Consider the following 15,753-nt stretch of genomic DNA (forward strand, 5'->3'; position numbering starts at 1 on the left):
AAAACTGGTAACATTGGGCTTGAGCTGGGAGAATGGGAGCTTGAGACACTCTGACTTTTACCTCTGCAGTGGTTTTACCCTGCTACACAGCTGAACTCCACCACAGCTGCTCTCTCACTCCCCATCCTCAAAGGGAAAGGGGGAGAAAATACAATGGAAAGGGCTCAAGGGGTGAGATAAGGCCAGGGAGATCACTCAGCAATTACTGTTACAGGCAAAACAGACTCAACATAGGGAGATTAATATAATCTACTGCTCATCCCTAGTGGACTAGAACAGCGAGAAACTAAAAGCAAACTAAAAACACCTTCCCCTCATCCACCCTCTTCTACCTCCTCCCCCCAAGCAGTGCAGGGGAATGGGGGCTGTGGTCAGTCCCTGACACTTTAGCTCCCCCACTCCTTCATGGTCACTCTCTGCCCCTGCTCCACGTGGGGTCCCTCCCACGGGATGCCATCCTTCACAAACTGAGCCTGCAGGTGCTGCCCACAGGCAGCAGCTCTTCAAGAACTGCTCCCACATGGCTCCATACCATGGGGTCCATCCCCCAGGAGAAAACTGCCCCAACACGGGTCCCCCACAGGCGGCAGCTCCCCCCAGACCCCCTGCTCCTGCGTGGGCTCCTCTCCACGGGCTGCAGCTCTGGCCCGGGGCCTGCTCCTGCAGGGGCTCTCCATGGGCCGCAGCCTCCTCCAGGCCACATCCACCTGCTCCCCCGGGGGCTCCTCCACGGGCTGCAGCATGGAGATCTGCTCCATGTGGGACCCATGGGCTGCAGGGGGACAGCCTGCTCTACCAGGGGCTTCTCCACAGGCCGCAGGGAACTTCTGCTGTGTGCCTGGAGCACCTCCTGCCCTCCTTCTGCACTGACCTGGTTGTCTGCCTGGTTGTTTCTCTCATATTTTCTCCCTCCTCTCTCTCCCAGCTACTGTTGCATTTTTCCGTCCCAGTGGTCATATTCTGCTCTTCTGACTGCAAAGTTCTGCCTAGAATCAACAGGAAAGATGTGACCTCTAAAAAAACTGAACCTAGCTGGTGAATGATAGGCCTCTGTTGTAGCGGAGCACAATCAGTAAAAATATAATGATCCAATGGCACCAGAGAAATATTGGGTCTGCAAGCAACACCCAATGAGGTAAAGACCCTATCTTGCATGACTTTGAATTTTACTATATTAGCAGCTATTCTAAAAGTAATGAGTGAAAACTCTGCTTTTCCTTGTCCAAAGGTTGTACTTCTCCTATTGAAGGGATTACTCTCATAAATGGGCACATAAAGGAAAGCCTTAGTTCCTTTATTCCAGTCTTCTGTAGCATTATTTTCTTCTGTTTTCCACACATTAGAGAGGAATTCATCTCTTTCCGAGAATATATTGGTTTTGGTTTCTTTTTCACATTCTGTATTGCAGCAGAAGGACTCCAGTTTTATCAGAGGATGCTCTCTGTTTAGCTATAATGCCTCTCTGGAAATATGTCCTTTATCCAACAGTGTTTGACTTGGCTTGTTAGAAACTCCACTGCAGAGGAAATTGAGAAGAAAGCCACTTTGATATTGAACAAATTGTGGCAAATTTTGAACTCCATTTGAAAAAGAATTTGGTTGCCTTTCACAGCAAAGTAAGTATATTTAATCTTTGGGGTTAATATATAGAGAGAAGTCTACAGAATGGCAAAAACTTACCAGAGAGCCTGCCTGATTACTTTGTTAATATAAAAATGTAGTGACGACTTACTAGCTACTGATTAATATAATAACACTGGAGATTTTCATTTATCCTCATAGATCTTTGATGATCCTAGATTAGTTTACAGAATTAATGGCACAACTGTGAAATTTTGTACATACCTTTTTGAAATGAGATTTGTTCACCCTTGCAATGTTAACTTAGTGTCACAGACTTCTCACAGAAGAGAAAAAAGTTAATTTCTCACTCACAAGACTTAAAAATACTATGTTCTGTCTGTTGGTACTACACTACAGGTTCACTTAGGCTAACGATTTTTGTTGTAGCATAACCTCGGTTGTGGCTAAGGGGTGTCCCTGCTTGTTCCTTCACCAGCTTGCAGAGGGAAGGATGAACATCCACTTTTCAGCCATCAGCAGTGGTTGGAGCAACTCCAACGGACACCAACACGTGGGCCTGAGCTGACCGGTTACTGTCCTCAGTCACCACTGACCCTGGACTGGTTGGCAACAATAAAAGCAGTCTGTGTTTTATAATCATTTATTATTTAGAAATATAATATATGGCAAGTTCATATTTTGCAGTTCAGAAAGGGTCAGTTTATACTTCGTATTTACGTGGCTATTCCTTCCTTGGTTTCAAAGTGAAGCATAACAGAACTGACAGATTTTGAAAAACATAACACAACAAAAACAAACAAACAAAAGCAGTGGTATATAATGTATTTGCTAGATTGGATTTCAGGTAACTGGAAACCCAGGAAGAATCAAGTCCTATCTGCTAACCTTAATTACCCTATAAATATCCTTCCATAATGTTATGTTTTATGAATGACTTCTGACTAACAGTTAAACACGAGGTTCCATTTCCATACACAGTCTGATGTACAGATTCACCAAAAAGGGGGCAAGAGTCTACTACTATATAAGTCAAAATTTCAGTAATATTTCTGGCACTGATAGACTAGCTGATTTTATCTCATAGCCTGATCACTTGATATACCCACCAGAAGAATTTTTTCCCAGTTAATTAGCTGCAGAAAACAGGAAACATATTTTTAATATATATGAAAGAATAACCAAAGATGTTTCCCAGATGGAAGCTTCTCAAATTCTCTGATGTCTCTTAGTTATTGGCAACTTGTCCATTTTCCATTTTAGAACAATTTCACAACTTCCCACCCACAGCAAAGAATTGATCTCATTTTGACAGGGATTATTAAAGATATTGTGGATGAAATCTTGGCCTTATTGAAGTCAGCAGGCATATTGCCAGTGATTTGAGCAGAGTCAGGATATTACCTGGCTGTCTACAATGCCTGGAGCTTTATAGTAAAATTAAACATGTTCATTTCTCCCATCAGAGATAAATCTCTTCCCCAACTCAACAGTTTAGTCTTTAGACACTGCAGTGGCTTAGTTTTTGAGATAAAGTTCCCTGTAAAAGAAAGAGAGAAATGTACAGGTATTTAAGGGCCCTCCCACAACACACCATTAGTTTGTGGAGTTTACCTTACAAGGTTTCACTGAATTTAGGGAAATCATCAAACAGTTATATAGTTATTCGATCACAATATGATGGTAGGTTTCATTGCATCTTCCTGAGAATCTGAGCAACTGGGAAGATTACAAGCAATTGAAAAAGTATTAGAATTCAAATCTACAAAAATTGTTCACCTATATCCCTATTGTTCCTATATACTACTTTTAGGTTTAATATCTTTCTCTGGTTTCTTGAAACAAAATATTGGAAACGTATTTGAAATATGTACTGGTCTCCCAAAATGTAACAATGGCATAATTGTCATTATTATCCCTAATAATACATATTTTTACTTCTGTTCTGGTAAAAAACATAAGGGGATGCAAAAACTCTTGGCCTGTAAGAGGGATTGCCAAGCTGAGGCAACTGGAAAACACTTGACTAGAAAGTAAATACTCATAAAACAGCTTAATTCACTCTCTCCTTCAGTCTCTTAACAATACAATGTTCCCCAGGAGAAGACTTGTAGACAGAGACATTGAGAGTAGGCTCCCATGACCAGATAAATCTCAGGACTGTGTGAGTATGTTAGTATTTATCTCCATCATGCTAATATCTGTGAACCTGGCTCAGGGTCCTATTATGCTAGCCACCATACATGCAGAAAGCAGAATACTGAAGTTATCTAACATATAAGGCTCTATGGCTGCTTGGAATGGTCACCAGGACACATTATTCAGTACAGAATGGCTGTTCATCCCAGCTAGCATCTCTCACATATTTCCATGGCCATATTCGGAAGCAACTACTGCACATGCATGGATAAATCACTCCATTCACTCCATCTGTGCAGGCAGACAGTTGTTGCTATGCCATATGTCCAAATACTCTGACTAGACTTTGCTGTGCATGTAATATAACCATCCTGTGCACATCTAGGTACCTGTCTTGGATGATGGAGACCCCTCCAGAAGTATTGTGCCCATGGCCTCCAAAATCCCAAATGCAGTCCTGACAGCTGTTTGGAGAATTTATAGTTGTCTGTGCATGGTCAAGAAAAAATAAAAACAAATTTAAAATAAATAAATAAATAAATAAATAGGTGAGATGCTGATTTAGAAATTTGAAAATTAAAAAAAAAAAAAAAAAGTGATGGAATTTAACAGAAAAATGAATCCGTCCAACTTGTTTCACTTGTTTCCAATTAAAGTATGTCAATTTTAGCATGATATAACAGAAGGAGGGAATACTGTTAGCTTGAATACATTGATGATTTTCATCCACAAAATGGCAATAAAGAAGATACCCAACAACTTATATTTGTGTTTATCCAAAACAGAATAGAGGAATTCTATTCAGCAGCCCTGCAGAGAAGGACTTAGGGGTTCTGGTGAACAAAAGGCTCAACATGAGCCAGCAGTTTGTGCTTGCAGCCCAGAAGGCCAACTGCATCCTGGGCTGTATCAACAGAGGAGTGGGGCCAGCAGGTCGAGGGAGGTGATTGTCCCCCTCTGCTCTGCTCTTGTGAGACCTCACCTGGAGTGCTGCATTCAGGTCTGGGGCCCCCAGCACAAGAAAAATGTGAACCTGTTAGAGCGGGTCCAGAGGAGGACTACAAAGATGATCGAGGGCAGGAGCACCTCTCCTGTGAAGGAAGGCTGAGAGAGCTGGGGATAATCAGCCTGGAGAAGAGAAGGCTCTGGGGAGACCTCATTGCAGCCTTTCAGTGCTTAAAGGGCTCTTGTAAAAAGGATGGAGAGGGACTCTTTACTCAGGTAGATAATGATAGGACAAGGGGGAATAGTCTTAAATTAAAAGAGGGTAGATTTAAATTACACACTAGGAAGAAATTCTTCACTGTAAGGGTAGTGAGGCACTGGAACAGGCTGCCCAGAGAAGTTGTGGATGCCCCATCCCTGGAAGTGTTCAAGGCCAGGTTGGATGGGGTCTTGGCCAACCTGGTCTGGTGGTTGGCATCCCTGCCTATGGTAGGGGGGTTGGAACTAGAAGATCTTTAAGGTCCCTTCCAACCCAAGCCATTCTATGATTCTATGATAAATAAAAAATTAACTGCTTTTTCTGAAACTGCACAGGCTGAGACAGTATTGATTCATCCCAAATCTGTGGGCTCTTTCATTCCATTATGCCTGAAGCACCCACAGGTTCTGTCTGATAACTGCTCTGTAAGGTGTGTCTCACAATCAGTCACATCCTATGCCAAATTTTGTGTGCCACCATCATGCTGCAAAAGATATCAGATGTATTTAAAGCTATTCCTTTTCCCTTTCTTTGGGTATTTCCTGATATTGAAAGAAAGAATAACTTGCATTTTATAAAGGTATTTGCTAAAAGCCAACATTCTAAGATTATGTGTAAAAATAATCTAATATTTTCAAGGAACTATGAAGAACTAACTAAAAGTCCCCTGCATTCATGTTTCTTATCCAGTTCAGTTCAGGTAGGAAGAGATTTTCCATAGCGTACAAGGAGTTCAACTGTTTCTATGTTTCTCCCAGTTTTTACATACAGGGCTATGGAGTTCTGGTTTCTGCTCTTTTCACTGAAGAGGCAGAATTTCTGCAAACTTCTTGCTCTATCCAATAACCATAGGGTTACATCGGACATAGCATGTGCTCTAACAAACTGCCAAGCAGAGCCACTAAAGCCTACGGGATAAGGTAGCCTAAAGCCTTACCAGAGATTTATGTTGTTTTAAATAGATTTATTTTGTTGCAATACCTGAAATGCAGCTCAGGGTCTTTCATAAGCACAAAGGCAGTGGCAAATCTCGCGATTAATCTCAGGGGAGAGTGATGAAAGTACATCAGCTGGTGGCAAACAGAACAAGTGAATGATTCTGGAAAACTAATTCATCTTTCTGTCACTCAGCACTCCTAGCTTGCAAATATATAGCTGTAGTATCTATCCTCAAAGCTGATTGCATTATCAAGAGCAGGAAGAAGTCTGTTTTACATAACGACTGAATCTTGGCAGGTAAGAATATATCTAAACGTCTTAGTTTCTTTTTCTCCTTCTGAAAGGAGAACACGACACAAATAGCAGTGCTTACCAGTTAGGTAGTGCACCAGTTAGTGCATTTATCAGGAGAACTTCTTCAGACCAAGTTTGCTGCATATTTTTGAAATAATCATCTTCTAATAGAGAGTTGAAAAGAAATGATTTTAACAGGCAGTAAAACTAGCAGTTCATTGACTCACAAAGCAAATTCCATTTCACTGTGACTACGAAATAATATCTGTTAAGTTTTCTGTGATTCTTTGTCTGTAAGTGCAACCCCAGCTAGAGCAAATGAATGGTAAAAGATGTCTTTGGTACATATCCCCTTGTTACCCCAAAGCTATCTATTTCAGTAATATCCAAGCCAGCAGTTTAATAAACACAGCAGCACACAAATGTCTCCAGGTGCCAATGAAAACAAGTTTCTCCAACAGACAGAAAGAGTTCTGCTTGGCTATATCAACTCCATGTTACAGGCACATTAAAAGGATCACCACTTGTTGAAAAAGAGACTGAATCAAGCGGATAATATCCATGGGACTGTCAGATAATAATACCTAAGTTATAAATAACAGCTTATGCTGGGTTGCTGGGGCTTTCAAAAAAAATGATTATCTGATTATGAAAAGCATGTGCATTTTTTGCACATTTTGGTTTTGTACTCTGCAGATTCTTCTGCCTTTTTCCTCAAGGTATGCCTGCCAAGGACCCAGATAAGTGTTATTCCACATGTGTAGATTGTTAATATTCCCATTTTTAGGACAAAGGTTTTGAGGAGATTCATAACTAAAACCTTTTCCTGTGAACTCACCCACTCAGTTTTTAACAGAGGTCTTTGCAAAGCAAGTGTACACAACTCCATGGAGTGGGTTGGAGGTCTTAACGTAGACTGTGACCACATGTGCTTACAATATTTTTCACATCCCCAAATCTTTTGTGAACAAACTATTGAAGTTTATTCAATAATGGATTTCACAAGTCTTCTTGATCATCCAGTGCTGTGATTGCCAGAACACCTTAAAAACTCTCACATGTTACGTGCCTACCACACACCCTGCTGTAGGTCAGTGAGCTTCCCAGCAGGCTGTTGGTCACAGGAAAACACATCCATCTCTAAGACTCCCACTCCAGTAGTTATCAAATCAGCCTGTGCAGCCAATATGAAAACATGTCCATCACTCCGATACCCCCCACCCTAGAGCAATCTGCAAGGGCTTCAAGCAGTTGTGAAGTTTCCCAGTCTCCTACTTCAAAAGGTGGTAACGTATGCAGGGAAGGAATGGCTTGACATTTGAAAGTGACCTTAAAAAGAGTTTTATCACATGGCAGGCTAAGGTGAAAGCGAATAAAAGTGTTTACTTGCTAAGCACAAAACAGACAGCACCATTTGCAAAATACAAACCCATGAATGTGCAGAAATGAAATGAGCATGTATTTATAAGTTATCCTGTCCTTGAGTAAGCAGTTTAGCAAATTACTTAGTTCTGATATTTTTCACCACAACAGCCCTTCACACCCTGCTGTGAACCACTCTAAATTGATGCTGAAGCTCACTAATATGTTATATCTTGCATTTAAACTTAAAGTGCATCTACTACTCTCTATATGTGTGCATGCATGTATTTTTATATATGCATATATGGACCTAAGTCTGCTGCTTTAGACCGACAGCAGATAGGACAGTAACCAATCAGTTTGGAACAATAACGTTTGTGGTGGACTGTCCCTGAACCCTGTCTTTGAGGATGGGGGACAAGGGGACAAAGGCCTGTTTTTCCCCAGTTTTTCTCCCCTTCCCTCCCTTCAGTTAATTCTTTTTCTCAGACGGACCCTGCTCAATATCATTATCCTCAGAGAAACGCACCATCCATCTCACTTCATCAAGTTCGGCTGCCTTTTGCCAATTGCCTATCATCCTTGGGAAGCAGCTGATAGTACCATTCCCAGAAGGAAGGAAAAAGCTCTAGGATTAATTACTCTCCAGTTAAGTGCAGAAAACACATTTGCTGTGACATATTTATCATCTCACAGCATTCAAAAAGGCTAACATCTTGCACTCTAGATGAAAAGCCAGGGACTACGCTAAGAAGCTTGTATCTCCTTTCAGATGCAGTAGAGTGGGGATGATAGGGAGGGGCTGAAAGAAGGAAGGTGGAAGTAGAGAAGGGTAATCACAGTTTCCCAGCAGATTTTTGTGTGCAACATTGTGGGACAAATGACGGACTTGATTCATGTTTTGCTCAGGTGCACCTCTTTATTCTTTGCAAACATCACAGTAAAATTGAGTCTTGTGGACAGTCTAAAGCCATTGCCCTATTTTCATTAAAAACAGGAGGAATCTTCCCACTGATCTCCACACACTTTGTCTGAAACCTTAGAGATCTGTTGCCCAGATCTGTTGAATTTAAGTCTAGCAGACAGAGGTTAGCCAAGGAGACAACCCGTGGCTCAATCACTTCGCAGCCTAATGTATTAACTTAAATTGCCACCCATTCCTTTGGGTGTAATACCCAGGGTGCGATGCAGGGCTACTGCCTTTCCAGTACCTCTGAGGACATTGACTTTGGTGGAGAGGTGGAGTGAAGCACTCAGCCAAAGAGCTTCCTCAGCTGCAACAGCAACCCGAAAACAGCAGTGGAGATCACGAATGAGAGGCCAGGAAGATGGAACCCCCTGTGACATTAGGGGAGCTCTACATACAGGAGTGGCACAGGGGAAGGGCAGGTAGCAGTAAGTGAAGCAGACAAATGAGCATCATTAGTGAACAACACAGAAAATAAAGAAAAAAAAAAGTGAAGCTAGATGAAAGGGATGAGGGAAACAGCCACATAAATCTTCACCCCCTTTGCGTGTTATATGGATTTGCATGATTGTTACTTTTGAGAGTTTTTTTCTTTTCCTGAAGAGTAATCTGTCAGTTATCATTAGCCCCTGGACCAGTGAGCCTCAGATGGCACTGATGACCTCTAATTCCCTTCCCTGAAAGGTGTGAACCCCGCGCTTCAGATTGTACACAGCATGTTTCTCTTCTTACATTATCTGATAAACCTGACTGGCTACACTTGATGCCAAATAAAGGACTCAAGCCCCAGAATGTGTAGATGTGACTCCACTACCTTCAGCGGAGCTTCACTAATTTATAACATCTCAGTCTCAGGCATTGAATTTTATTACCATAAAAACCAAAGATTTTACTTTTTTAAAGACTTAAGGTACAACAGTTAAACGTAGTTAAAACTCTCCGATACAAATATCAGTGCATTTTGTTCTGTGTAGCATAGAAATACTCCTGCTGTTCCCTAATCTTTCATCTCTTGTTTTAGACATTGATTTATTAGTTTACAGCTTCGGTAAATTGAGAAAGCCTGATGCTCAGACTTCTTATGTCTGACTTTTGAGCCTCATTTCTCAAATGTACCCTATAGTTATTCTGACAATTATGCTAGATTTAATTAGAAATTGGTTCTCCAAAAGTTCAAATACTGCATTATTATTTTGTTACTGTTTACCTCTCTTGTGCTAAGTTCAACATAGTCTGAACTACAACTTTGAACATTGTTTTGGTACATGTAAGGCCGTGTGACAACTTTGACTTTACGGTCAATGAAAATCAATTAATGCACATTAGTAAGAAAATTCGTAGAAAAGCAAAATCCTTTTGAATGATAATCCTTCGCCTCAATAAAACCTTCCTTGCTCCACAAATCCTGCAATTCTCCTTTTTTCATAGAGACATGTAAACCCACTTGTATTTTGTGATGATCGTATAAAGGCAAAAAAGGCTTTAATGACCTTTATATAATTTGACTTCAAACAAACACTCAAAAGGCACATTTTAAGCAAAGAAATTGCAAATACATATGGAATAAATTGCTAGATCTCGTTAGCAGTATCTTTAAAATGTAAGGCATAAATGTATTCCATGTTCTTTCCTCGTTGCTATATTACAAAATATTTACAGAAAGAATGGTTGGTTCTGGCCCTATAGATCTTTCTGTGGAGACTTTGTTAAATATTGCTTTCCTGAAGAGCTGAAGATACAAATCTACCTGCACTTACAGGCCATTCAGCTCTGATTTTTGTGTAATTGATGCAAATGAAGCATGTAATAGTGTTTTGTCAACTGCATGAAAAATGGCTTTAGGACATTCTAGTTATAGGAGAGAGAATTAAGAGAATCTGAGACATTAAAGAAGGTTAAGAAAATGTTAGTTGATTTAATTCTTCCAACACAAAAAATACTTGCCTTGTGCACCTCCAGGCCTGAATGGTTATGTTAACCTCACCTTTTGGCAGGTAAATACCTTCACCTCCTAGAGGACACAAGTAGACCTAGCATATTAGCAGCTGATGGATGACACCTAGAACAGGCCATGTGCATTTGTTACTGGCTGTGGGCAGAATACAAAGCACTTCTGGGTGTTAGGCACATATTTAAACATTGTTATATTAACTGGACAGTATCCCCAAGCACAGAGATTTTATGTTACATACATTTCTTTTTCATTTAGTGCATTTACAAGAGAGGCAGCCACTGAACCCTAATGTTGAAACTCACAATTCATAAGGTCTCAGATGTTCAGTACAGGCTGGGTCATAAACACTGAGAAAATCTGAGTGCAGGGAAGTCTGTTAGAGTCAAAGATGTAGAAGCTGAGGTAATAAAAAGGTTAAATATTGGAATACCTTACTTCCTCACAAGCAAAATTTATACTTGTGTTTAACGAGGTTCTTGGTCCAATATGGCTGTACCATGCAGCCTTCAAAACAAGCAGCATGCTGCAAACTTGCATTCCTTGTCCTTTAATTGATAAATAGCTTTAAATACCAGCAGTGCACATGCCTGCTTTTGCATTGAAGGATGGATTAGGGAAGTGTATTGACTTGTTTTCCACTTCAGTGAAAACACTTTCCACGCAATCTATAGATAACAATGAGCAAAGAGTCAGGCAATGCTGCTTAACAAACCCACTTACTTTAAGTGCACTTAACTGTAAATACCTTATTCCTGAAAAAGTATACTGCCTACATAGATGTATCATAATGCTTCAATTTTTGAAACTGGAAGGCAGATGAGCTACCTCCTCAGGGACCATTTTGTAAAATTATGCGCACTAGGTGCAATCTAGTCCACTCACTGTCAAAAGAAAAAAAAGAAAAAAAAAGCATTTTCTAAAGGCATGTCTGTGAGCCCTAGGGAGAGTCTCATCTGGAAGCAAGGATTAAGTATTCAGAGATGACAGAAAAATCACCTCCCTCTTTCTTCAGCTCACGAGTGCAGGCCTTCAACTCCATCACAGCAGGTGCTGGACACTGCAGCACAACCCTTAAAGAGCAGAATCACCCAGAGCAGCGGTTCTCAAATGAAGGCTTAGCTGCCCAAAGAAATATTTGAATGGCTGCTAGGTCCTACATCTCACCCACACTACCATGGCCTTGGAGAGCCATTAGGAAAATCCGTGCAGAGGCGGCTCACCATTCTGAATGGTCTTTTCAGTGCAAATACAAAAGCACACGCTGACAGCCTCCTCCGGAGGGGTAAGTCCACCAGCCCACTCCCAACCGCAGGAGGGCAGAGCCAGTACCACTCAACGGCACAGGACCGTCTGTCCACCTTCTTTAAAGCTGTCCTGCAACATCTTGAGGACATAGACAGTGGTCCCAGCCCCTTCCTTCAGCAGCCTGGGCACGCTCCCATGCCAGTAACATGTGCCTGCAAGCAGAAATTTGCTCAGCATTTACCAGAGCCAGTAGGCTCCTGCCAGCGTACCCCAGAATCTTTGCTGGGAAAACTATAAATGTGTCCTGCAGTCTGAAGGCATTTGAGTAAGCCAAATCCACAGGAAGGAGTTCTGCACAGACACTCTATAGACTGACATGTACAGACTTGAGGCATGGCCTTGAAACCACAGGGCAGAAAACTGATAGCCAGAAGCCAGCCCTCGCCCGCATCTCACCTCCCTCGTGTGCTTTTAAACTGTGAGGTTATGGCCTGAGCTAGGTGGAGTTTATCGTGCAGCGCCTTGCAGGATCACCGTGTGCATCCTGCAGACCAGGCTGCATCATAGCCAGAGGCAGAAGAGCCTGGTTGGAGGTGCCAGCCAAGGGTACAGCCTGTTCTGCTCCACAAGCTTCTAAACATTTTGGGTAGCTATACACAATTCTTGTATTTGTTCCGTCGGCATGCTCGAAAGTCGCATGACAGCCGGTGTGAACACCCTGTCCTCATGCACAGAACAAAGACACTCAATTTGGTATGCTACTCAGGTGACTGAAGTACCAGTGTTTTACAAAGTGGCTTATTCAGGAACAAATTATGTATGTGTCACAGCTCTCCACAATAAATGTAGAAAGTTTTATAGTGCATTTGATAAATCCTTCACTTTTTTTCTTTTTTTTGTATCATTTAACTAGAATTTTATCTTCAGGATTGCTTTCTACAATACACAATGCAAATGAAAAAGAAATGTGGGAAAAATTACATCCCTAAGCAGACAATAAATAAATAAATAAATAAATAAAATTTGCTGGGTTTAAAACAGATGGGTTGTACCTGGTGGTTCTGTATAGCCCTGGGTGACAAGTTACACTATTCCTACGCTTGGAGCAAGAAATAAGGGAGAGGAAACATGTCTGTATGGCTGTTGCACTAATACTGTTTTAGGGCTCTTGGCGTTGTGGGTCTGGCGTTATGTCCTGGTTTCAGGTAGGACAGAGTTAATTTTCCTCCGTGTAGCTAGCAGGGTGCTATGTTTTGGATTAGAATGAGAAGAGCGCTGATAACATGCTGATGTTTTAATTGTTGTAGAGCAGTGCTTACACCAAGCCAAGGACTTTTCAGCTTCTCGCTCTGTCCTGCTAGCGAGCAGGCTGGGGGTGCAGCAGGAGCTGGGAGGGGACAGACCCAGGACAGCTGACCCAAACTGGCCAAAGGGGTATTCCATACCATCTGACGTCATGCTGAACAATATATAGGGGTGGCTAGCCGGGGTGGGGGGGCCGGCTGCTCGGGGATAGGCTGGGCATCGGTCAACGGGTGGTGAGCAATTGCATTGTGCATCACTTATTTCGTACACATTATTACTATTAATACTATTATTATTATTATTATTGTTATTATTTTTCCTGTCTTAATAAACTGTCTTTATCTCAACTCACAGGCTTCACTTTCCCGTTTCTCTCCCCCATCCCGGAGAGGGAGGGGGGAGGGTGAGCGAACGGCTGTGTGGTGTTTGTCTGCCAGCCGGGCTAAACCACAACACATTATTAGCTGTGCCTGAACAGAAGGTTAGTCCAGCTTCCACAGCCACCCACATGCCCCGGCACTGCTCTCTTCCCATGGCCTGGAGGACATTGTGCATGGAAGTCCCTCCCTTCTTCCGAAACACACCTGATGTGGGAGGAGAAAGCCTGTGACCCCTTCAAGTAGCTTTTCTGCCATATTGTCCCCAGTGGTCTAGACCTCTGTAATACTTTATGGCCATGTGTGGTCTCAGAAATAGGATGTCAGAGCTGACAGTCAGCCACAATCCATCCTTCCCGCAAGGCTATTGAGTGTGACAGTAAACACTCACCCTGAGCTAAGGCCGTTTTGAAAGATCACTTGAAGGCAAGTCGCTGAAAAACACACAGGCTGTTTCAAATGGAAACAGTGAGACCGGCGCCTGTGCTGATTTGCCCTAGCTTCGGATACAAGGTCACACAGTAGGAGAAAAGAAAAAAAGGAGTAAAGAAAAAACAAACAAACAAAAAAAACTAAAACTGAAAAACAGCACGTGTTGTATAATGGAATGATTTTAATAACAAAATCACTCATTCTCCCCTCTTATTCACAGAGATTCATTCAGCCAGCCTGGAAGCTAACCTTTTCCCTCCACAGATTGTCTTTACTTTATGTTGGTACTCAGTAATGTGCATACCACATACGGGAAGTTAACTTCTTCGGTCCTTGCCCAGAGAAAAACTACATGAAGCAAAGCAAGGGAAGGATAGCAGCCAGCACTGCTTTTCTCACCAGTGCCGGTTCCAGTCAGCCAGCACTGACAGATCTTGTTTCCACCCCAGAAACTTCCTGCAGCAAAGGAGCATGGCAGGTCCACAGTAAGGAGCAACGCAGTAAGATCTGACATGAGCTCCTGACAGAAGCACTACCTTGTATGCCACGTTAGTAGGTCAGAAGGATGAGGCAGTACTGTCAAAAGGCACAACTAGGGAAGGATAGAGACCAAGGATAAAGAAGTGGCTCCTCTTTTGTGTTTTATGCAAAATGACTGCAATTCCAGCCACTACCTTTTGCAATAGCTCTGCTACTTCAGAAGACCACGAGCAACAAGTGTTCAAAATTTATCAGCTTACTCATCTAATGTTGTTTTCTTCAGCATACAATATGTCACTAGATGGATTACTCATCACATTTTTGAAAGTCTTCTCCAACATCCTATTTCAGTTAACATCCACTAATTTTATAGAGCACTGAGCGCTTAACACAGTCAAATTATTTTCATGGAGCTACTAGAAAAATTAGCCCCCCTGGCCACAGCTCCACAGGTGATAATAAACAAGTGCTATACCTTGCCTATCGTGCTTACAGCAACATTCCTGTGACACTTGAGAAAGATTTTATCAAGGCTGCTCAGCAGTTGCTTTAAGCAGCTTATCAGAGCCACTACCCAAAAAGCATCCTCAGACTCAATAAAAAAAAGTTACTATTTTTATAGTTCATGCATTTAATTACAAGAACCGCATAAGCTACTTAGAACTGTTAATGCTTACAGCACTCAGTTCATCTACCACATTTTCAGACCAGTATCTCAGAACTTTGCCCCCCTTCATCTGCAAGTGTCCTTGAAACACTTGGCCACTGAGAAACTATCTTGTATAATTTTTAAGTCTATCTACTATTAGTTGACAAGAACTTTTCAGATTTAATAGAATTTCCAAACTCACAGAATTCCCAACAGAGTGCTTCTAAGTGACGCACTCAGATGCAGGTATCTGTAAGATGTTAGCAATGTATCAAAATGTAAAAGTAAATTACTCCTTTAACCTGTTAAAGAGAACTGATTCTACTTCAAAGCCTAGATATACTGGAAAATTCTGCAAGGTTCAGGAATGAAATTAGTAGTCCAGAAGCAAACTGAAAATTACTTCAAGCGCAATAAAAATGCTAGGAAATACATGAGTTTTGGGGGCAACAATGTCAGTTGGTCCATACAAAAAAGATGCACGTGCTCTCACCTGCTCTGTTAGAGAGAGACAAATTTCCACTGCAGCCCCAGACTTTCCTCTCCCAACAGAGGACAACATTGTCTAGAATTAATGGTTTTTTTCAATTCCCAAAGAATATTCATATGAACCATTTACCTTTGTGACTAGAAAAACTAGATAACTGCAGATACATAACTTCAGAAATAACTTCTCACCAACTGGAGTATTTGAAAGTGATCTGATTAACAGCATTCTGGCAATTAAGAATCTTTTAATTATGGCTTTAATTTATTACTGATAGTTAACTACAGGTATTAATTGGAAAAAAAAAATCTGTACTAATAATTGATGTCTTAATAAAA

Source organism: Cygnus atratus, chromosome 1, assembly GCF_013377495.2.
Source record: "Cygnus atratus isolate AKBS03 ecotype Queensland, Australia chromosome 1, CAtr_DNAZoo_HiC_assembly, whole genome shotgun sequence".
Lineage (NCBI taxonomy): Eukaryota > Metazoa > Chordata > Aves > Anseriformes > Anatidae > Cygnus > Cygnus atratus.